Source organism: Triturus cristatus, chromosome 12, assembly GCF_964204655.1.
Source record: "Triturus cristatus chromosome 12, aTriCri1.1, whole genome shotgun sequence".
Taxonomy (NCBI): domain Eukaryota; kingdom Metazoa; phylum Chordata; class Amphibia; order Caudata; family Salamandridae; genus Triturus; species Triturus cristatus.
The window spans coordinates 117461191-117483628 of NC_140595.1; positions in this window are offsets into that span (position 1 = coordinate 117461191).

Here is a 22438-nt window from a genome sequence, read left to right on the forward strand (position 1 = left end):
GTGTCACAGAGGGCAAGAGGGCACAGAAGTACAGGAAAAACGAGTGGCACAGAAGGCAAGAGGGCACAGAAATACAGGAAAAACGAGTGTCACAGAAGGCAAAAAGGGCAGAGAAATACAGGAAAAACGAGTGTCACAGAAGGCAGAAAGGGCAGAGAAATACAGGAAAAACGAGTGGCACAGAAGGCAAAAAGGGCAGGGAAATACAGGAAAAAAGAGTGTCACAGAAGGCAAGAGTGCACAGAAATACAGGAAAAACGAGTGGCACAGAAGGCAAAAAGGGCAGAGTAATACAGGAAAAACGAGTGTGACAGAAGGCAGAAAGGGCAGAGAAATACAGGAAAAACGAGTGTCACAGAAGGCAAAAAGGGCAGAGAAATACAGGAAAAACGAGTGTCACAGAAGGCAAGAGGGCACAGAAATACAGGAAAAACGAGTGGCACAGAAGGCAAAAAGGGCAGAGTAATACAGGAAAAACGAGTGTGACAGAAGGCAGAAAGGGCAGAGAAATACAGGAAAAACGAGTGTCACAGAAGGCAAGAGGGCACAGAAATACAGGAAAAACGAGTGGCACAGAAGGCAAGAGGGCACAGAAATACAGGAAAAACGAGTGTCACAGAAGGCAAAAAGGGCAGAGTAATACAGGAAAAACGAGTGTGACAGAAGGCAGAAAGGGCAGAGAAATACAGGAAAAACGAGTGTCACAGAAGGCAAAAAGGGCAGAGAAATACAGGAAAAACGAGTGTCACAGAAGGCAAGAGGGCACAGAAATACAGGAAAAACGAGTGGCACAGAAGGCAAGAGGGCACAGAAATACAGGGGCAGCTGAGAAACAGAAAGCAAAAACGGGTGGAGATGCACGGGGGCTGCGAGGGGTACAGAAGGAAATACCGGGCAGAGACACGGGGGCATCGAGGGGTACAGAACGAAAAACTGGGCAGAGACACGGGGACAGCGAGGGTAACAGAGGGAGGAAAACGGGCACAGACCACGAACAGGCAGCAGGGAAAGACAGAACAACAGCAGACACAACAATGAAATACAGGCAATACAATAAAACAATAGAGCAAAAGATAAACAAACCTACGGCCTACCACTGGCCACCAGGGATGAGGCGCAGGTGGTAGCCTGCCGGTGGTGGAGGGCCTCGAACTTCCTCAGCAGCAGCAGCAGCAAGAATGGGCTACGTGGGCAATGCCGCCACCTTCCAAGGAGCCCTTAATAAAAGTTTAGCTTTTTCCCTTTTGTCTAATTTTGTATGTAAGCCTTTATCCTTACTAACTCTGTCTCTGTTTGCCCATGATCATTTTAAGGACTTCTGGAGTCCTTGGCAAGGCATATTTCTTTTTATTTTTATTAAAACTTTTTGTTGGCTTTAACTTACTGGCAATAGGAATAGTACGTTTTTTACACCTTATACAATGCCAGGAATATTTAAACTGTTTTTGAGGTACCCCAAATCTTCAAGCTTGCTTGGCATCATGCAGGCTTGAATTAGCAGAAAATGGGTAATACAATTCAAAGTTGTTCCCAACAGGGGACCCCAAAATCTGTCGTGCCCAGGGCCCCAATAATTCTTAAAACAACACTGCTCATAGCACAAAAAAATACACTTTCCCAGGAAATATCTGAGTCATCAGCAAATCCTGCCAACAGAAAACTCAAATCTTAAGGGAGGCGGGACGAGGGCGACACAACAAAATGAGATAGGAAATTGGCAGACTTCAAGCAAATAATTGCCAACAAAGTATCAAGCATTGCCAAAGCCAACAAGTCTCCCGTGCATTTTGAGTCCTGACTAAAATATAACAAGCATTTACAATGCAATGGTCTCGGCATTGTTAAAGTTAGAGCTATTGGCATTGCTCATGACATTATTTTTGTTTATGTTTTTGTTTTTAAAATCTTACCTGGGATTCTGTGTTATGGAGTGAAATTATGTGGAATGGTATTTTGTGTTGTGTAGTGGTATGGTGGAGTTTAACTACGTGGTGTGTTGTTGAATTTGATAGGATTATGTGGTATTCTGTGGCGTGGATTGGATGTATGTGGTGTGTTGTGTATATGTGTTGTTGAGTTGAATTATGAGGTGTGTTGTCGAATTGTGTGGTGTAGAATGGTAGTGTGTGGAATGGAATGGGGTTGCGTGGAACTGTGTGGCGCTGAATGAAATCATGCTGATAGGAGTTATGTGGCATGATGGCTCGGTTGGAAGGAATGCAAGAGAGGTGACAGAGAGAAGGAAAAGCTGGTAAGGATGAGAGTGCATAACATGGGAAAAAGACAGAATGAAGGGGAGAGAAGAAAAATGAAGCAGGAAAAGTGGATAGAGCGGCAAGTGAGAGAAAGGCTAGAGGATGGAAGAGCGAGGAGGGCAGAAAAGGGAATGAAAGGAGGAAAAGGGACAGCAAGAGGAGTGCGAGAAAGGAGAAGGAAGAGAAAGAAAGGAGAAGAGTGGTAAGAGTAGAGGAGGAGGGAGGCAGACTCAGAACGGGGAGAGCTGAACCGGCTGCAGTCAGTGCAGTCGATGCTGGTCCGCACATGAGCCTCACTGAACTCTTGAAACACATGCTATGAAGCCATAAACACACCGCTCTGCAACTAAAAGCACTATTAGGGGAATCACAGATAAGTAACATGCTAAAAATAGGAAATATCCTTCACCAATGAAAGAACGTCCAAAAACCTCACAGCAAATCATGGGTACGGACCGTGTTTTGTTTACAAATATACAGAATTGCAATGTCACACTGTCAAAACAACCATGTTTTAGAAAAATTGAACAACAACAAAATAAACAATGGTGATAATGAGTTTACCTTGGCGTATTAACACAAAGAGTGAAATTAATGTTCTCCCGTGCTTGTCGCGATGGGGGGTGGGCTTAAGAAAGATTCGAATAGTCGCTGCCCTGCCTTCCTAATTAAAGACATCAAATAATGGTCAAGAACGATCGCATTAACAATACTACAAGGGGAGCGGAAAGAGAATATGAAAGGCGCGCCAGCAACTGTCATTATAACAGAGCCACAGACCAAAGCGTAGGAAGGAAAAATGCGCGTACTTCGTTCAACTGCGAATCCTGCGAGTAAAAGCCGCGTTAACTGCGCACCTCACTGGTATATTATGCGGCGTTAGATCACAGCTCAGACCGCCCAACCTGAGCTATCGCGACACAGGCAAACTCAGTAGCAGAAGCACAAACCATGCGAGCCACTGCCCCAGACATGGTTTGTTTTTGATATACTGTAGAAATGAAAATACATGCTGCAGTGCGAGGTGCTGAATGCGACGGGAAGGTGTGTGGAAATCAAGAAAGGAGTTCAGAATGCAAAAATACAGCTCTAAACAGTGGAACAGCAGGAAAATATGGGCAAAAAGACTCATGAATGTCAGACATGGAAGAGCCAAGATCTGGCAAATAACGGGTAACTGCAAAATCCCCTTACCATGTATGCTCGTGAACAGACCGTTTTTATGAAATGGGCATGTATGACGTTTCATAAAGCTGGGGTCTTAGAAGACCCAAAGGTTTCGCACTGCAATGGTGTTGGGCAACTCCTAACGTTTGCGAGGGGCTTTCACAGACACAAAGTAGCGGAGTACAGGCAGCTCTCAGTGAAAGGCGGAAGAGGGTGTCATTGGGTAGTGGTACATAAGCACTAAGGTAAGTAGAAACGCTCTCAGCACTCTACGGGGGGGGCAGACATTATGGCTCAGCAAATTCGCAGCTCTGCACAGAAACAGATTGGTCCCACTCTGCAGTGACTACTGGGCGCGCGTTGCAGCAGATGGGCGGGGCAGGGACGCAGCTCTCTCATCTTGCTTATGCCGGGTTCTAAAAAAAAAATGCTCAAGTTGTGCACTGGAAGCAACAAGTTATCGGGCTGACTGCGAGTGCCGTAGTGGAGGTTTCACAGGCCTCCCTGCCCTCCACCGGCAGCTGCCGGGACAGTGCACTGTGAAAGATACGCACAACATGCCCATTCGTATACATGGACTTTATGCCTTACCTCCGCCATATTTGTCGTGCCGAGGGTCACATTGCGGGTCACTGGGAGAGCCCAGATGCACAGAAAACAGCACAACAGGAACAGCGTGAGTGACTGCGAAAGCGGGAACCAGGCCCGAGTTGTCTGTGTACCGTCGCAGCCAATGGGAAAGTCCCGGAGGTAGACTGGAACATCCTCACAGCCAATGGCAGCACGAGAGGGGACGCAACAAATTTAGCCAGAGCCAACGGCAGTGCCGAACAGGAGGTGAAAAACAGCTGGTCCAATAGAAGCAGGGATACAAATATTTCATAACAAATGGCAGAGCCGAAAAGAAACGAAAACAGAAGCAGAGAATTTGAATGGGACCATAATGAGCCACCATGACTAATATAAACCGAATTTCTAAAGTGATTTAATTTTACCTTCTACGGTACACGCATATTCCGCACGGTTATCTTGAGAGACCCAGTACAGATTACCAGAGCTACAAATGTCCCACATTGCCTCACTAATCTACTTCTCCAACGGAAACTGCAACAAGTGACCATACAACTGACCTCACGCCGCACTTCGCTGATGATGCCCGACAGGGTGGAAACGAGTCTTTCAAAGGGGAAGTAGGTAGGAGACACCACCGCCTTTCTCCGAGGCGAAGCAGAAATGCCTCGGAGAAACGCAGCGGCGGTTTCGGATTCGGAGGCGTGTTTTTCTTTTCTCTCCTCTTGCCATTGGCTGGAGGAGATAATTAGAAAAGTATCGAAAAAACACGCCCCCGAAGAGACCAGCCAATGGAGAAGAGGGGCGGGTTCAAGCCCCTCTTCTCCAAGTAATTAAATCTCGCGAGCGAGACTGCGCAAGCGCAGCCTTTGCTAGCCGAGACCTAAAAAGGCCTGATCCACCCAAAAACTGAAACAAAAAAAAAATAATTTTCTTTATACAATGCACCTATGGGAAATATAATGTTTGAGAACTCAGTGTAGTTTTGAGATGTAAACAACTCTTCATACGTGGTAATGCAAGCATTGCATAGGAGGTAGAATAATATACCAAACAGCAATACCGTGAGATCATCAAGAAATACTCATCGGGGTGCAGCGAAAGCACCTCTATGAATATTTTCGATAATCTATGACTATAAGTAGCAGATCGCTATGCGCTGTCAAACCAGACCTAAACGCCTAGTGCAACTGGCAAGCCTGCTCGGAGTCTAAGCCCATGATCTTGAAGCACGTTCCCGCCAGTCTCAGGCCTGCTGCGTCACTCCTGAGGTCCAGCAAGGACCTAAGGACACAGCTCATCTATTATCCTCAAATGGATTCCTAAGCCCCGGCCCTAGTCCCAGGCTCTCCACACAAAGGACCCATCCTGCCCTCCTCTGTGCATTGCACAGACTTGTCTCCGTAACCGTGTTGTACGGCGCTCCAAAGCCCCCAGCTAGGTTTGTATACATACTGGGGCTTATTTACAAGCCCCTTGCGCCGCTGTCACGTCACTTTTTCTCATATTAAAAGTGACGCACCTGTGGCGTAAGGGGCTTGTAAATAAGCCCCACTATCTCTAAAGTGTAAACGTGTACCCACGTCTCTTTGAAGCGGATACCATAACCCCAAATCTTTGACTCAGGAGGGGATTCAGCGCTCCCCAATCTCCCCGCTTGCCAGTGCAGGCAGACACCCACATATCGCTGCCCAAATTCACATTTTGAAAGATTTTTTTTTAAATTGTATTTTTATAGCGCTGACGGGGCGTCAAAGCGCTTCTCATTTTAACTCGTGCCAACCTGTAGTGGGATGAAGGGCACAGAGTGGGGGGACGGTCTAAGGTTATAGAGTGCATCGTGAGAATACAGTGCACAGAGAGTGTGTTCGATAGAATGCAGTGCACACAGTGTGGATATGCAGTGCCTCGAAGGAGAATGCAGCGTGGTATTATAACGGACACTGGAGGACAAGGTGTACAAAGAGTGGATGTAGCGCTCAGGCAGATAATGCAGTGCACATAGTTCCATTATAGGCACAAGACCCCACCAACACCACAGCAGAATAAGCATGCATGAATAAATACACAACACAACTTTTTTGTTTGGAGAAATATTGCTGCAGGTTTATTTCATACAAACATATGCAACATATGGTGGGTTATCTTACGGGCGATCCAAGGGCAGGCAGCCGTACTAATGCTGCCCTGCCCGCCTGATGAGCCAAGCACTGTGGAGAACCCAATCAGCGCTACCCTTATAGGGGTGATCCCCTTACTGGATTACTTGACACATTGGTCCCTTATAACTCACGCCCCTTTCAGGGTGGAGCGTAGCAAGGCAAGCCCCCGGTTGTTCAGGTCCACAACCGCCTTAACGGACTAACGGGGCGCCGACGTCATTGTTCCAGGACCCTCTCATGAGGCTCCTGGGATTTGGCTCTGGCACCCCTCTTGTGCTCTTGCGGAGGTATCCTTCTGTACCCAAACTGCTTCCAGATCGCCCTGTAACTCCGCCTGCAACTACAAAGAAAACATTACAATATCCTCTGAAATTCCGCTGCCTGTCCCATGCCGGGTACGCGGTAGGGTGGGAGACAGCGTGACGGGCAGCAAAGAGGAACAAAAATGGAGGAGGGAGGCCTAAATATCCCTCCCCATCTTCTGGCACGCCGGACATGACGTGTCTGGCGCGCCCTGTAAGGGGACTCCTCCTGGAGTCCCGCAAAAGAGAGTGGGGGGGTAGGGGAGTGCCCAAATGCAACTAAGGGGTGGCCGCCCTCTGAGGTTGCCCCCTGCGGGGGCCAAGGGCAGCCGCATAGTTCCATTATAGGCACAAGACCCCACCCACACCACAGCAGAATAAGCATGCATGAATAAATACACAACACAACATTTTTGTTTGGAGAAATATTGCTGCCTTGTTTATTCCATACAAAAGTATTCAACATACAGTGGGTTATCTTACGGGTGATCCAAGGGCAGGCAGCCGTACTAACCTATGCTGCCCTGCCCGCCTGATGAGCCAAGCACTGTGGAGAACCCAATCAGCGCTACCCTTATAGGGGTGATCCCCTTACTGGATTACTTGACACATTGGTCCCTTATAACTCACGCCCCTTTCAGGGTGGAGCGTAGCAAGGCAAGCCCCCGGTTGTTCAGGTCCACAACCGCCTTAACGGACTAACGGGGCGCCGACGTCATTGTTCCAGGACCCTCTCATGAGGCTCCTGGGATTTGGCTCTGGCACCCCTCTTGTGCTCTTGCGGAGGTATCCTTCTGTACCCAAACTGCTTCCAGATCGCCCTGTAACTCCGCCTGCAACTACAAAGAAAACATTACAATATCCTCTGAAATTCCGCTGCCTGTCCCATGCCGGGTACGCGGTAGGGTGGGAGACAGCGTGACGGGCAGCAAAGAGGAACAAAAATGGAGGAGGGAGGCCTAAATATCCCTCCCCATCTTCTGGCACGCCGGACATGACGTGTCTGGCGCGCCCTGTAAGGGGACTCCTCCTGGAGTCCCGCAAAAGAGAGTGGGGGGGTAGGGGAGTGCCCAAATGCAACTAAGGGGTGGCCGCCCTCTGAGGTTGCCCCCTGCGGGGGCCAAGGGCAGCCGCATAGTTCCATTATAGGCACAAGACCCCACCCACACCACAGCAGAATAAGCATGCATGAATAAATACACAACACAACATTTTTGTTTGGAGAAATATTGCTGCCTTGTTTATTCCATACAAAAGTATTCAACATACAGTGGGTTATCTTACGGGTGATCCAAGGGCAGGCAGCCGTACTAACCTATGCTGCCCTGCCCGCCTGATGAGCCAAGCACTGTGGAGAACCCAATCAGCGCTACCCTTATTGGGGTGATCCCCTTACTGGATCACGTGACACATTGGTCCCTTATTACTCATGCCCCTTTCAGGGCGGAGCGTAGCAAGGCAAGCCCCCGGTTGTTCAGGCCCACAACCGCCCTAACGGACTAACGGGGCGCCAACGTCATTGTTCCAGGACCCTCCCATGAGGCTCCTGGGATTTGGCCCTGGCACCCCTATTGTGCTCTTGCAGAGGTATCCTTCTGTACCCAAACTGCTCCCAGATCGCCCTGTAACTCAGCCACAGCTCTGGAGGCGGCCCCCCATCGCCTAAAGAGCCCACACCAACACAGCTGTATTCTCACTTGCCACCTGCAATTTCCTGGGCCTCATTCATGTCCAGTAAGAACGGATTCAAGCCCACCTGAGCCAGGTGCACCCCAACTTTGTCGAATAACCTTTGGTGTTCGCCTGGCATAGCCCATGCCTGCTGAAGCCAAAGCCCCTTGCTCTGCGAACTTGCGCATGGAGTGGGTTATCCTTCTCTGGGAATGTACCAGTGCCTCACATGAACTGTAAGACGGTGATGGCTTCCCAGGAGGGAGCTCTCTTAAACAACGCTATATTACCCTGCAAGAGGATGTGGCTCCCACCTCCTGCAACTTGTAGTTGCAGCCCTTCTAGCATATTGTGCTTCCTAACGCCTGTTTCCCCAATTTATGGAACAGCAGCACGCTTGCTAAGAAGACCGCTTCCACAACCAGCCTATATACTCTGGCTATTCGGACGGAGCGTTTTATGCATAACTGAGCAACCTGTAACCTGCCCTGGGAGCAGAGTGCACTTACTTTGTTGAGGTTGTCCAGACATGTGCACAGACCTTTGCGATTTATAAACCATGGCGAACAAGACTGCTCGCATAGCACACAATTTTGCAGTCACAGCCACCATATGGAGTGACAACTTACACCAACTACCAGGCTTGCTTAACCAAAGCTCGATCACAGATGCCCACATGCCTGCTAACCAGCTGTGCCCCAGCTCTTGCCCCCACTCTTTATGCAGATTCCTGAAAAGTACACTTCTGCCCCTGTATGGGGGGGAAGATACCTGTAATATAGCACATCCCACTGCACTCACATTCTCAGGCAATCCAGTGGGGGAGAGGGGTCCTTAGCATTGGTTCTGCTACATTGCCTGGCCTGCTAGCCCGCAAGCACCTTCGTCTGACAGCAGAATATCTGCTGTGTCACCCGTGCAATGGCCGCACTCTGGCGCAAGACGTCCCGTTCTATAGCTCTGCTAACAGCTACCTTCAGAGGCTGAAGTGAACGGTTGTATGTTGTGCATCTGACCCTAAGAACTTTGAATTTGCTTTTGCAGGGATAACATTGTTGCACCTGTCACACTCAAATTAGTGCAATGTGCAGTTCCTTTGCATTCTACACTTCAGAGTGGCCCTACATACCCCACGAGACCACGGAGTCGTGTGTATATTACCAATGATACTATTGGAATCGAAGGTTCCCAGTGTCAATTGGTGTCTATTCCGCCATGGAATATGTGACATTAAGCAATGGAGTCTTTATGTACTTGCCGTTATCCCTCCTGTCATACAGTAATTTGGCCTTTACAGTTTAATCTGTGGTATTCGTCCCCAGACTTCCCAGGCTGCCTACTGCTGGCCATGTGCGCAGCTGCTGGCGTGATAAGGGAATCTCCTGTTGCAACTTGCAACAAAACAACGCCCGCTTGTATGTGCTAAATTGTAAGCGATTAAGTGCCTAACATATCTCTCCCCCTTGAAAAAATACCACAACCGCACTGGCATTAGAACCTTAAGTGGCACACACTTTTCACCTGGGCATACCTCTAACTGAGAATGGATCTACACCGCCGTAAGGCCAGAAACACCCATATCTTGAACAATTTTCTGGGTTTGCCACTTGGCACCCTTCTGGTTGGTGATACGGAACCTCCTACCTAGCATAAGCTGACATCCTCCTGTGCAAGAGTAAGTGGGCAATTGATTCAACATCCCTCCTTTCCTGCCAAGCTGTTGCCTGTTCAGGTAATCTGTGGTGACTGCACCCAGACCCCCTTAGGCAGCTTTGTTGCTGACAATGTGATCATTTGCTGAAATTGAGGGAATCTCACACTTACCACTTGCAACTAAAGCAATTATTTCAATTAATAAGATATTAATTAGTGAGGTCCTGCCCTCCAAAACTTCTGCTAGTATACCAGGGAGCAGACAAGACAATGGGAACAGGAGGGGAACAATATGTATCGATACCTGCCCTTTCTTGAATACTGGGAATGCCAAAAGTTCTTCAATACATTGTGGCCTATTTGTGCCTTTACTTATTGCCCCACAGTTTGACCCAAACACTTTGGGACACTTTAGTAGCAACATGCCCTTAATGGTATGTGACATTCTACAAGCACTGTGCATAACTATAAATCCCCCTTTCACCTGCTAGAGCCGGTGGCCATTCTGCTGAAAGCTCTGTGGGCCTGGGGGAGGGGAGTGCTACTAACCCTCAAGTCCTAGGCAATTAGGAAGCATCCCTCATTGCTGCAGGTGCCCCAAAGCATTTATGATTGGTAACAGACCGTCAAAAGACAGAACCTGGGTCTGGGATCCTTGTATCCTAAGTAAAGCCATAATCATCCTGCACCATTAACAGATGTGCCACTTACCACTTGCAACTAAAGCAATTATTTCAATTAATAAGATATGGTGTATCTGCGAGAACTATGCACAAGTAACTGACACTCTCCCACGAGCAGTTGCTGTGAAACCTTTTGGACCAGTCCATCAAATTAAGCCAGCCACCCCCCTAGGTGGAGTTTTGCACCCCCAAACTTCTGCTAGTGTACACCACAGTCACGCCTCTTGTTCAATTGAATTTAGTAATTCACGACGCTGACAAACTCAGGGGCCTAATACTGGTCTGTGTATATGAGGCACAAGGTGACCTTAAATAATTGGCTTGGAGTGGCTGGGTGTTTACATTGCCTGGCTGAAGTGAAGTGACAAGATGTGCCAATGCAGGGAGAAGTAAAGAATTATCCAGCCCGCCTTACTTCCTTCCCCAGCTATCTGTGTATAGCGCTTGTTGGCGCATGACGCTTGTGTATTTTTGAAGTGCAAGTGTTCCCGCAGGCATGTTGCCGCTGGATCAGAGATCTTTCTTACCCCGCTCCTGATATTCATTTTAACAACCACAGAAGGAAGGAAGGTTGATTGAAACCCGAAAGTGGCCAATTGGCTGACACCCCAGCGGGACCTGGCAGTCGTATTTAAACTTTATATCCTCACAGAATTGGCAACACTCACTGCTGCAAGATGCCTTGGTGCGTAAACGCCTGGTAGTTGCACTATTCCATACAGCGATTATTTAAATTAATAATTCTGTGCATATGAGTAAAACTATGCACCAGCAGCTGAAAACTTTCACACGTTAGTAAATGTGAAACATATTGGATTTGTCCATCACTTTAAGCCAGTCACCCCCTTAGTGAGGTCTTGCCCTCCAAAACTTCTGCTAGTATACCAGGGAGCAGACAAGACAATGGGAACAGGAGGGGAACAATATGTATCGATACCTGCCCTTTCTTGAATATTGGGAATGCCAAATGTTCTTCAATACATTGTGGCCTATTTGTGCCTTTACTTATTGCCCCACAGTTTGACCCAAACACTTTGGGACACTTTAGTAGCAAATGCCCTTAATGGTATGTGACATTCTACAAGCACTGTGCATAACTATAAATCCCCCTTTGACCTGCTAGAGCCGGTGGCCATTCTGCTGAAAGCTCTGTGGGCCTGGGGGAGGGGAGTGCTACTAACCCTCAAGTCCTAGGCAATCAGGAAGCATCCCTCATTGCTGCAGGTGCCCCAAAGCATTTATGATTGGTAACAGACCGTCAAAAGACAGAACCTGGGTCTGGGATCCTTGTATCCTAAGTAAAGCCATAATCATCCTGCACCATTAACAGATGTGCCACATGCACCCAATAGGTAGATAGGCTACCTATTGCTGTAATCGCAGCCACCCCCCTGGGGGCAGTGGTCTGTCCAATTATCCTCTGAATTCTCAGCTATGGAGGCTCCAGATAATCTCAGGTGTGAGAAAAGGCTTTCTAACATAGCCACCCAACTTGCACTTGTTTCCCCTTGATTGAAGGAAGGAAGGCATTCAATACCAAACAAATTGCTCGGAGCTCCAGCAAGTTGAGGTGGGGTCCCCAGAACTCCACCTTTCCCATATGGCTGCTCCATCCCAGGTATTATGCATCTGTCACTACTATGTGGTCTGGTTGGGGAAGGGAGAGGGATCTGCCTCTGACCTAATCGTGGTCTGTTAGCCACCACTGTCCTATGCATTTGTCTCCAACATCTAGACCATGTCGTAGAGATTCCCCTAATGCTGCGCCCACTGGAACTTCAAGTCCCACTGCAGAGCCCAGTTATGCCACCTGGAATGTGACACTAGCAGGATGCAGGAGGCCATGAGGCCCAGCAGCCTCAGAGTCATTCACACCGAAATCCAGGATAGAGGCTTAAACATCGGTATCATAATCTGAATATCCTAACCTCGCCATTCGGGAGGCTAGGCCCAAAACTACACTGTGTCCAGAACAGGTCCAATGAAATGGAACATCTGAGAGGGAGTCAGATGTGATTTTGGCACGTTGATTGTGAACTGCAGAGAATGCAGGAGGCTCGCCGTAATCTGGAGGTGGGATACGACAACCTGGGGAAGCTCGCCTTTAACAGCCTGTCGTCGAGATAAGGGAAGACTGGCACCTCCGATCTGCATAGAAGAGCTTTGACCACCGCCGTTACTTTTGTGTTAAACCCAAGAGGTGCTGGTAAGGCCAAAGGGGAGCACAGTAAACTAAAAGTGCTTGTGGCCTATTGTAAACCGCAGGTAGCGCCGATGGGCAGGCAGAACGGGAATGTGAAAATAGGCGTCATGCAAATCCAATGCTACCATTCAGTCTCATGGGTCCAGGGCAGACAAGACCTGAGCTAGAGTGAGCATCTTGAACTTTTCCTTTTTGAACCAGGATAGGGCACAAACTCTTTTCCTTTTTGAGTACCAGAAAGTAGCGGGAATAACAACCACAGCCTACTTCTGGTGCTGGAACCCTCTCTATGGCTCCAATGGCTAAGAGAGTCATGACTTACTCCTGAAGCAAATTCAAGTGATTCTCTGTCTGCCGGTCGTAAGTTTGAGGCATAGAGGGAGTGATAGTCTCAAGGGGAAGGTAGTAGCCCCTTCGGACTATTTGGAGGACCCACCTGCCCGAGGTGATATTCTTAAATATAGAAGAGAGAGGCCTCACTACTCCAGGAGACAGGGTTCCAAGTGCGACTCAAATGTCAAAAGTAAATTCCCTTGGAGAACACAATTTGTTCACTTATACCCATACCTCAACATCTCAAAGGTCATGCAATCACATACACCAGTCTTAATAGGGACCACAACGACAATTCTTAATAATCAAATTTTAATATTAGTCATATCAAATAATTCATGCAAATTCATAAAAATACATCAAATAAAATCAGTTAAAAACTAGTAAAAAATGATTTGACAAACTTTCAGTCATACATCATAATAAGAGAGACAAGACATTATTCATCAAAAATTGTTAATTTGAAAGAATCAATCAAAGTGCTTTGTCTAAGAATTTTTCTTTCAACATGCAGCACTTTGTTCCTCAAATCTAACAGAGGTAGGCGTTGACTCGTTTCGGTGGGAAAATAGGATACAAACACCTTCTTCAGGACAACTAAAGATATATAGTCCCACCTAATTAATTACAGAATATTGCTCTGCAAAATATTTTTGCTGCATAAAAAACATGAAATAAATATCAGATGTAATTTAAAACATAATACAAAAAGAGAATATAATACCTATAAAAAGAGAATATAGCAAATTACCATCTTATTTACATTTTTCAATTTTCCAAACCAAACTGTATATATTATTCACAATATCTACAAGATCAGAACCTTGATTCTGTAGTTCCTTTATATATAGACTTAGAATAATTGTCCAAAAAGCCCCATCAAGACTGGAGTGCATGAACCACCAACAAGCAACCCAGCGCTACAGTCATACTCATCCATTCTGTGATCTCATTACTATCTACTCACCTAATACGTTTTAAGGTGAGCCAAATGCGGATCTGTAAATGCAGTTCTTTAAAATATAGAAGCAGGTTTCAGTCCTGAACAACGGTGAGGAAAAAGAACGGGTATAAAAATAGCCCCTGGTAAAACCTATCACAGCTAATATCCAAAAGATTTAGTGGGTATCAACCCTACGTTTGCCCCACTGTGCATACCTTATTAGATACAACTCCGACTTCAATTTGTGTCCAAATCAAGTAGCCATATGAAAAAACATAAATAGGATACTCTGCTCTTTAGAGCTCTAAAAAATAAAATTCTATATAAGTAAAGAACCAAATGGGCTAATATAAACGCTTAAACTGACAATTAACAATCAAGGTGATATTCTGCCAGTGGCGAAGGTGATGGCTGATCCTGCCACCAACTGGCTGCTTATGATCTTGAAGGGCCGGACTAGGAAAGTTTGGAGGCTGAGGTTGTGGGGTGAGGGGAATGATCCGGTGGGTTTGGGGAATGTGTAGTTGGACTGCGCAGATGTTGTTGCACTTGTGTGTTCTTGTGGCTGGGGTATTGCAGACACGGCTGAAAGCCCCTTCCGTAGCCACGAAAGGAGCAAAAGTAGACGGGGATGTGTGGTAACTGAGAGGCCCTAGGACTTGGCCATAGCCCGTGAATCCTTAAAGTGCTCCTGTGTCATGTCTGCCTCTTCTCCGAAGAGACAGGGGCCATCAGAGGGTATGTCCACAAAAGAAGCCTGGACATCCCCTAAAAAGCCAGAAGTCCATAACCAGATGTGGCTTCAAACAGCCAACATCGATGCAATTGTTCTGCCCAGAGAGTCTGTCGTGTCAAGACAAAAACGAATGGCGAACTTTGCCTCATCTCTTCCATCTGATACTGCTTTGGAGAGGATGGCCTGGTCCCCCTCCAGGACCCATTGCAGAACTAGCGCAATCGGTTTCCTCAAAGTGTGGGAATAATGGTCCAATAAGCATGTGGTGTTCACCAACTGCAATGCAAGGCTGGCAGAAGAAACATTTTCTTGCCCCAACTATACAGCCTCTTGGATGTCCTATCCGGGGGTGCAGAATGGAATGTGCCTTGGGAGGTAGAGGCTCGGTCCACCAAGCTCATCGGGGTATAGTGGTTGATGAGTAAATTTGGCTTACCCGGTGCAGGGCGATTTACTTTTGACAATTGTCCTATTAACAGGAGCCCCTGAGCTGGGCTTGGACCAGCATCTCAATAGGACATTGGTTAAGGCCTCGCTGAAAGGCAGCTGGGATTCTGAGGAGAAGACACCAGGCTGTAGACCTCTGTCAAGATATTCGTCTTCACTGCCACGGAAGGGAGCTGAAGGCCGAGGACCTCTGCTGCCCTTTGCACCACCATACTATATGATGCTCCCTCCTCTGTAGCCACAGTAGGGGAAAAAAGCAGGCCAGAATCTGGAGAGGTATCCAGTCCACTGGCCTCGCCCAATTACTCATACCAGTCCATTTCCTGATAAGGCTGGTCTTGTAAAGGGTCCAGCGATTCCTCCCAATCTTCCTCCATTCCTAGCCCTTTAGAATAGGGCTGAGGAAATGACCTAGAACCTAAGAGTTCTGTACGGCGCTGATCTGGTTATGGGTCATCGGGGATAAGAATGGAGCTGATGCCGCTGGTGGGCGCCAGGATTCTCAGCACCAGGACTGGGGCCGGGGAAGATCGCAGTGGTACAACCGGCGTCAGTCCAGAATCATCGCTGGAGTCATGGGGGGTCATTGGCGCCGGGCTGGAGCTGCCAATGCGGAACCCAATGGAACCCCCTGGGAGCCTCTGGGGCCCGAAGGAGTGCCAGTTGGATCAGGCAGCCCAAATATGAGGCACAAGGCATCATAACAATCCATAGGCCGGACAGGGGTCACTTCGGTGCCTGAAAAAGGCTGGAAAGCGCAGAGTTGACCCAACGGCAGGTTCCGAGGAATCAGGCCTAGAGCACCATGACTCCTCTGTTGCCTCTGCCGATGGAGTGGCAGAAGTCGAAGCACACTGTTTTTTTGTGCTTTTTACCTGACCGATTCGACAACTTTGTGTGCGAAAACAAAGACTTAGAACTTCCAGAGCAGTATACGGACCTTCCTCTTGACCAGTACCGTAAACAAGACCTCTGGGAAGAACGACTTAGTGCCGAGTGCTGGGCTGCAAGCAGCTTTAGAGGCCTCTCTCTCAAAGCTTTCGGAGCCATGGCCCGGCAGTCAGAGCTCAACTTTGAGTCATGGTTGCGCTCCAGGCACCAGTGAAAAAACAGATGTGGCTTCGTCACCAATGTGGTGTAGTGGCAGGCGCAGCACAGCTTGAAACGAGAAGTCTTCTTGGTCATCTGGAAACCTACTTACCAAAAAGGGGTTGACAAAACGTTGAAATAAAGCCTGTCAAAAAGTGAAAGAGGGTAGCTCTCATCATCGATCTGCACAGGCTAACACAAAAAGAAAAGCATTGATATCAGTGCGCTGAGGTGGTGCCTATATAGGTGATGCGGATGTCACAACGCCTCAGACAACGCCATCATGTGGAGCCGACCAACACGACCTACCAGCACGTAGGGGTATTGACAAAAGAAACATCTTCCGGATCGAGTCTGACAACTGGGGAATTCATAGGTAAGGAATCTGTGACTAGATGTCTCTTTCCAATAGTGAGAGATATTGTAGCCTTGCGCCTCTCCCACTAGATGAGCAGGTGGATGAGTACACTCCTCAATAGGAAGAGAATACATTTTGGAAAACCAAACAAGTCTGAGTTACCATTCTGCACAAGAAGAAAACCACCAGTGCCTGAATAACAGAACTAAAGCAGTTTGCAGTAATTAAGGGCTGAATTGTGTTTTCCTATCAATATGTTGACAAAAGACAATTTAGGATCCAGCAAAAAAAGAAAACTAAGATTTTTTGGATACAACCAAAATGGAAACAAGTATATTATTGGATAAGAGAGTAAGAAAAACTTGAACATAGTAAAGAAAATGTCCTGTGGGAGACTAGTAGAAACACAAACTTTGTCATGTTAAATTTAGAGAAACATCTTTGATCCATGCCTCGGTGAAGATAGTGCAAGTGACAGCATCTCAAAGACAAGTCTAGAATTTGTGTGCGTCCAGAGGTAAAGAATGAAACCATCCGAAAACCCGCATTTCAATGCAGTTTGAAGCACTGTAAAAGAGAGCTCCATGGTCCACTGTATCAAACACCACTTAGAGATGTACCACAGGTAGCCAGGTGTGTCCCTGCCCAAAGCTTATCATCCATCCTCCGAAGAGTGGACATTCTGGTACCATAAACGGATCGTAAATCAAACTGGCAGACATGTAGAGGTTTTATTTTGTTCAGTGTAAATCAGTAACTTTCTGAATATAATTCATAAACTATTTTAGCATTGAAGTGCCTGTGAGCACTGGGATCAAAGTTGACACATAGGATTATCTAAATTAGTTTTCTTCTATCAAATCAAATGAAAACAGCTTTATTCAGTGACAATGAAACAAACACCATAAAAGCATACTAATACACATATATCTAAAAAATACTTTCTTACAGTTTATCATAGGCAATAATTAATACTAAAAATGATATTTACAAATTTGGGCTTCATGGGGAGGATAGCATGATAAAGTAGCAGGTACATATTTTTCTGAGATTTTAAAAAATACAGGCTACCACTAGTCATACGATAAAGTGCAAGTGCAGAAAGTGCAGGAAGGTACCATTTAAAAGAAACAATGGTATGCACCTTCTTTTTTATACAGCAATACTTCCGAAAAGGCGTTGTCTTTTCTTTTTCTAATCGATTGTTGTATGAAGCGAATAACTGAGCCGATGATTTTCATAGTGTCCAGACTACATATAAAGTTAAACGCATCCTTATAGTTAAAAAGCATATTTTTTAAAAATAGGGGTTTTAAAAAGGTTTTCCGGATACCCTTATAAAAAGGACAAAAAAGGATAAAATGCAAGATGGACTGTAAGGTTTTACCATCACACGGGCAGGGTGGCAATATTCGTTGTCATTTCTCTGTACTTGGAAATGCAATTAGATAATGTAAGGTACCCATCCTTAACCTAGTTAGGTAAAACCTGTGCTGAATATTCCGAACCAAAATTAGGTATAACTGGGTACCCCTCATGTATGGACGTTCACAATAAGCTACCACAGTCTGTTTTTTGTTGGCCACCCTTTCCCTTTCGTAGTCTGCAGTGGTTATATATCTTAATTTCAGTTTGCTTTTACTATATTCCTGTATACATAGGGGGTTATCTGTATTTACTTTGCATTTCATCCTGAGATTAAAAATGTGCCCTAGCCATGGTATTTTCATACTATGTTCTAGAGCTAGGCAGTCAATAATTAAATCCTTAGAAAATTGTGTTTCTTCCTTCGTCCATATGCCATGTCAGAGGGTAAGACTAGCCATATCAATACCATCATTTATATATGGGACGGACAGTTCTTTATGAACAATGATGTTTGCAGTTGCACTGGGAACAGCCAATAATCTTTTTTAAAACTTGTTTTCATCAGTTTGTAAGATTGTCATATTTGCTCTTCCCCATATTGCGGCTCCATCATTAACTGCAGGGACACACTTACTCCTATACAAGGTTAAAATTTCTCGTATCGGTTTGTTCCCTAATTTAGCCGCAAATCTAAATATACCGTCAGTCGTTTTTAAAAATTTCATTTAGCATAATTCAATGTGTGATTTCCATGTACGGTTATTACAAAATAACATCCCCAAGTACGAAAATGTTGGGACTATATTTATAAAAACCCCTCCCACATGATGTTGTCTACACTTTTGTCTCTTCCCCCCGCACAACATTACAAATATTTTCTTTAGATTCAGCTACAAGTCTATGTCATTTCTGTATTGGGCAAAATTTTCCATTAGACATTGCAGGCCATTTGCAGTTCTAGACATTAGGACAGCGTCGTCTGCGTATAATAAAACGGGGGTGGGCGTGTTCCAACTTTCGTGGCGTCTACAACCAATTTTTGTAAAAATGAGTCCACGTTATTTATATATAATGAAAATAAAAGGGGAGCTAATACGCATCCCTGTCTGATATCACGCTTTACCACAAAGTCAGGTGTACATTCCCCTGATTTTCCATAGCATACCCTAGAGGTTAAATATGCATACATTTGTGATAAAAATAAGATTATTTCTGTAGGAGCACCAAGCCCTTTTAAAATTTGCCATAATTTTTGATGATTGACTAAGTCAAAGGCACTGGTGATGTCTACAAAACATAAATGAAGTATCCCCTCCTTAGCTATTGTGTACTTCCCAATTAACAACTCTAGGTTTAAACATCGCTCTACCGTCCCAATACCCCTTCTAAAACCATACTGCACCTCTGTTAGTATATTTTTTTCACTGGCCCAAGCTTCAAGCCTCTCCAGCATGATTCGGCCCATAATCTTGGAAGAGGAATCAAGAAGGGATGTTGGGCGGTAGCAATTTGCCTTTTCCCTGTTCCCATTTTAAAAATGGGTACAATAATACTTTCAACCCATGTGGCTCGTAATACTCCTCCCAAAGCAGCATTAAAAACTTTCATTAATATTGGTATCCAGAATTCCAAATCATACTTAAAAACATCTATCGGCATCCCACCTGAACCTGCTACTTTCCCATTTGCACTTTTTTGGAGTGCTAATTTTATTTCCTCTGATGTGATTGGTGATGTTTTCACTGGGTTTACCTTTATAATTTTTTCTTTTTTCAAATCAATCATATCTGCTCCTTCTGTGTTAAAAATACTCTTAAAATGTTGCACCCAGTCTTCTGGTGGTACTACTGTATCGATCCTCACCACAATATTATCTTTAAAATATGGATGATTTATTATCTTCCAGAAGAGGGCTGAATCTTTTAGCTCTACTGCCTGGTTTAATTTCTCCCAGGCCTCCTCACGGTTCTCCCTTTTTCTTGTTTCCAATGTCTTTTTATACTCTTTCCTTACAGCATTGATTTTTTGTGGGTCTCTAGGTTTTTGTTTTAAGCACAAGTTTCAGCTCCCCATTTAGCCTTGTACATTCATGGTTAAACCATCTTGGAGTTAGACCACACACTTTTTTCCTTCTTTTAGATTCTAGGTCACCTGCAATTTCTTTGGTGATACTGGCGAAAACAGCTATAACAGCTGTTTGCGTAGACGAACCATACAGACAGATTTCTAATTCTTTTTGTGTTTTCCCTTTGAGGGTTTCCATGAATGAAGATGGATTAACACCTGTCCATTTCATTGAGACGAACAAAGCAAAACCAAAGGAAATGATCGACGGAGTGTTGAACATTGCAAGCACTCACCCCCAGTCAACTGATCTGGGTTTAATCCATCACCGTTCTTTAGCCAACTCTGCCACCCCAGTTCAGACATGGCCATATGCAAATCAGTCTGACCCTGTGCCTCATGGGAACAGTCCAGCCCGAACTGCCAAGCCATGACAGCCTGCACGCCTCGGTCCGACTCGGTGGCTATCACCGTTGAGCGGAGGGCGGACAGGCAGACCCTGTTACTTCCGGGTTAGGGGTGGTTAGCGCTCTAGCCTCGCCCTCGCAAGACGATAAAGGGAGCGAGGAACGACAGACTGTGGCGGCTCATTGTGGACGGTGGCAGCGTCTACATAGGCTGCTTGAAAGCTACAGGAGGCGTAAGCAAAATTGGAAATACTCGCTGCTTCTATGACATATTTTAAAAATTAATTTTAAACTGCACTTTTCCTTCAACGGTCATTAGGGCTGTGAGATACCGTCAATCCCCCCCCCCCCACTCACCTGTTGCGGCGATAGTAGATCTGGGTCAGCTGACAGCCTGCACGCCTCGGTCCGACTCGGTGGCTATCACCGTTGAGCGGAGGGCGGACAGGCAGACCCTGTTACTTCCGGGTTAGGGGTGGTTAGCGCTCTAGCCTCGCCCTCGCAAGACGATAAAGGGAGCGAGGAACGACAGACTGTGGCGGCTCATTGTGGACGGTGGCAGCGTCTACATAGGCTGCTTGAAAGCTACAGGAGGCCTAAGCAAAATTGGAAATACTCGCTGCTTCTATGACATATTTTAAAAATTAATTTTAAACTGCACTTTTCCTTCAACGGTCATTAGGGCTGTGAGATACCGTCAATCCCCCCCCCCACTCACCTGTTGCGGCGATAGTAGATCTGGGTCAGCTGACAGCCTGCACGCCTCGGTCCGACTCGGTGGCTATCACCGTTGAGCGGAGGGCGGACAGGCAGACCCTGTTACTTCCGGGTTAGGGGTGGTTAGCGCTCTAGCCTCGCCCTCGCAAGACGATAAAGGGTGCTCGTCACTCCAAACGCGCAGCGGTTGCGCGCAGGGTTGTGCCTGAGAACGCCTAAGACAAGCCAAAGAGAAGCCCGTCTACGCCCGTCCGCGCTGAGGACGGGCTGCAGGACGGGCTGTCCCTCATTCATCATGCCCTTCGACAATCAGACTCAGGGTGGTCGTAAGTACATCTACTCTTCCACGACATTACTGTCTTTTCGACCTTGTACCCCCATATCTTGTTCCTTGTGCATTCTGCCTTGCCATTATTTCACTTGTGCTGGTTGTGGCTTCACTACTGGTAAAATGCAGCTCTCCAAGACACAGCAGAGCGTTAAGCACTATAGGGGAAAAAGAAAACCCACTAAGGGCCCAATCACCTCCCCGTCCCCTCTCCATTTCTGGAGCCTAAATTGTAGATCGCTCCCCAGGAACAAACTAAACATCTTCGATTTTATCACTGAGGAATCACCTGACGCTCTGTTCCTGACCGAGACTTGGATTCAGGCCAGCTCGGGTCCCGACATTGCCGCAGCCGTCCCTCCCAACTATGTTGTGCTGCATCAGGACAGACCCTTAGGTAAAGGTGGTGGAATTGCAATCATTTATAAATCTATTTATCAATGTAAACTGGAACCTCTACATCTCCCAGGTAGTGAGGCTGCACTGTTCAAACTTACGATTAATCCTCGAATGACGCTCTCCGGTCTGCTAATTTATCGGCCGCCCGGAAATGCCGCACCTTGGATTCCCTCACTTACTGATTGCTTATCAGCAACACTACTAAAATCTAATAATTTCACCATTCTTGGTGATTTAAACATTCACTTCGATGATGTCAACAACCCCCTCAATAAAATCCTTCTTTCTGACCTTGAGGTTTTTAACCTCAAACTCTGTAACTCTGGAGCCACTCATAATGCTGGCCATCTTTTGGATCCTATCATCTCTACTCTCTCATTTGACTGTACCCACTCTGCCCGCCCGCTTGTCTGGTCTGATCACTATGCGGTTCACTTTGTACTACCACCTGCTTCATACTCTGCCAGGGTCCATGCGGATGAAATTAAATCATCGTATCGCTGGGACAAGCTCAATATAGCCGATTTTAACCTGCGTCTAACTGAGTCTATTCCATCCTCCATCAATACTGACCAGAATCTGA